Raw genomic sequence first — 3111 nt, 5'->3', positions numbered from 1 at the left:
TAAATACTGCATCGTAATATTATAATGCTGTACACATAATTTAAGTTTCATTAAATGTTTCCATTTGATATTGTATTATAACTTTAAAAATTCAATTAGATAACAAATTATATTATTATGTATACCTCTATACTTTTTCGTTAAAATCTAGATTATAATAAGACTTGTATGGACAAAACTATGCATTAATATATGTTTACAATATGCATTTTATGTAATAAATTAGGTTACAATAATACAATATATAGATTTTCTTCATAAATTACCTTTGTTTAATACTGGATTTTGCGTGTTCGATGATTTATGGGTAACTGAGGACATCATTACCTGACAGTATTAGACATATCAATTGTCACTCTAATCCTGCCCAAGTAAGACGTTAACAGTTCCAAAGTAAATACTGCAGGAAATACGGTAACTTGGTAACTATATAAGTGTATTAAAGTTATATAAAATATAAACACACAATCTTAATTTAATATGTGACTACAAAAATAAATATATACTTACAAATTAAAATGAATTACTCATACAAAATAATTAAAAACAATTACATTGTTAAGTACGAGGAAATATGGGAATCGTCATTTAAAAAATAAATAAAAAATCATCAAGAAATAATATTAAATACATCATAAAATATAGTTTTATAGGTACCTGTTATTACAGTTAGTTTGAAATAATTTACGACACCACTCTAAAAACATTTAAAAAGCAATCTGCAGTTATAAAATGAAAACTGATAATATCAGTGAATAAAGAATTAAAATTAAACAGACATTAGCCGTTGTTTAAATTATTTTAATTTAAAATAAATAAACACGTAGATTATAAATATAATAATTTATACAAGGCTTGTACAATTATATTTATTGAAAAATAAAAATAATTAATTATGAAGATCACATAAGTAAATATCTATTATACATTAAATAATTAAATAATATAATTATTTCATGGTATATAATAAACCAACTAACCTGTGACAAACTGAAGCTGTGCAATGTCAATACTCAATCGTACAATTTTCTGAACTTGTGGTCGCATTTAAGGGTCCACCGAGGGATGCCTATACGTGAAAAAAATGTAAAAAAAATATATAATAAAATTGTAATAATATATTACCAAAAGTCATAAACCATCTAGCGACTTTAGATCTGTAATTTAAAATACAAATTGTACACGAATAAAAAAAAGTACTATAGAAAACAAAATAATGGTGAACACGCCGGGCTGCCCCAGATCGTTCGGCACTCTGTCCGACGGAGAACTGGCGCGCTGAGTACGTCGGCTCTTACATAAATATATCGGTTGCGCGCGCAAAGGTCGACGAGCGCTAACGGATGACCTAAGCTGTATCGAGATAACGCGCAAACATGATCTTTGGCCTTTTAGTTAGGGCAAACATTCTTATCTAATATGATAAAAACAGTGTGAGGTTTCATAGACGTTTAAGTCAATATAACGAGAAACATACAAACATATTAATGCGTGCATATGTTCGTTAATAATAATATTTCGAACGATCTTTAATTTATGAGATTAAAAACACACTGAGGTCCAAACATTTGTTACTACATTAATAGACGCTCATTTTACATAGACTATCAGTTTATTTGTATAAACGAAATTGAAATTTAAATAAAATGTTTTATAAAATCGTTAAGTACATAGTATTAAAGGGCACGTTTGTCTTGTCAAAATGTATTATTACACTTGTTATTAATACAAATCAATATAATCTATTTTAACAAATAATCGTAGCTATATAATCATTTTAATTTCTTAAAATATATCTGAATTTAATATAGGAAATATATTTATTGCAATGGAATTTTTCTGGATACATATAACTATAAATTATTTTATTTTTACTGATAATTCTGTATAAAAAATATCTAAAACGTTTCAATTATGTCATAAAGTTAATAAAAAAAATTCTGGTGCAAAGATGAATTAATGCAATATATTAAAAGTTGAGCAATTAATTTGATATGAGTTTACTGAGAATTGAATAATTAGACATAAATCTTCTGAGAAATTTTTATCGAGTGCCTCAAATTTTATAATTGAACAATACACAAATATATTACTATATAATATAATTTATGTTGAAATATACTATAAGTTAAAACTAATTGTACTGATTTCAAAAATGTAATTAAACTTTTTTATTATAAAACAGACTTATTATTAATATTTATACACTTATTCTAGTGCGTTACCTAATTGTTCAGTAGAATAGCGGAAAACGTTTGTGAAATTGTAAGTATTTTTTATTCGTCTCAATGAATTTTACTGTAAACAAGGTAAGTATATACAATAAGCACAGAATAAAATTAATAAATACACACGTGGTATATTATACAGAATATTATAGTGTTGGAACAAATATTTAAAATCGAACTTGGATCCCGGGTAACTCATTAGTAACGTTGCCACTTGATGATATCCTTTGACCTTTAAGTTGAATATTTACGCAACAGGAAACACCACGGTGCGGAGCCGATACGTACTGCCCGTACTACATGTATGAAAACCGTTTCGACTCGTGAACCATTTAAATAACATTATAATTTTTATAAACGAAAACTGTTTTATTTTTTTACGTCATGAATATTATAGTAATGAAAAAACAAAATCGTTCAATACAATAACAGCAAACATGTATATAGGTATAGGTGCAACATTATAATCCATATATGAAATGATTAATTGTAAATAAATTCGGATTGAGTAAACGGTACACGCATATAATATGTGTATACGGTATATGTACGCTAGAAAAAAATTATAACACCATGTAATAATATATGTGTTTTAATATATATATACATATATATTGTTTTACAACATTATATTATTGTGCGGCAAACTCGTAATAATAACGTGCACTTGAAAAAAAAAACCGAATAAACGCACGTCGATAATATTTGACACAGAAAACCCAAACCAGAACGTGCGGTTGACAGACGCGAACTGAAAAAGGCGTGGCCGTCGTCAAAAGTGCCTTTGCAACGCGCAAACGGTTCAAATATAATACTCATACATACATATAGCGTTGCGTATCTACAAAAGCTTCACCCGTAAAAATATATACACCACGCTCCC

General features: G+C 27.2%; 1 non-coding gene across 1 annotated transcript; it reads right to left on the bottom strand.

Moving 5' to 3' along the window:
• Positions 1 to 316: 316 nt before the first annotated feature.
• On the bottom strand, positions 317 to 379 carry Mir8 (microRNA mir-8). The gene has a single exon (NR_040160.1). It is a non-coding gene; the product is annotated as a microRNA mir-8 (primary transcript).
• Between the last annotated feature and the right edge of the window lie 2732 nt (positions 380 to 3111).

This window comes from Acyrthosiphon pisum, chromosome A3 (genome assembly GCF_005508785.2).
Source record: "Acyrthosiphon pisum isolate AL4f chromosome A3, pea_aphid_22Mar2018_4r6ur, whole genome shotgun sequence".
NCBI classification, from domain to species: Eukaryota; Metazoa; Arthropoda; class Insecta; order Hemiptera; family Aphididae; genus Acyrthosiphon; species Acyrthosiphon pisum.
The sequence above is the reverse complement of the archived record's forward strand: the minus strand, read 5'-3'. Positions and strand labels throughout refer to the sequence as shown.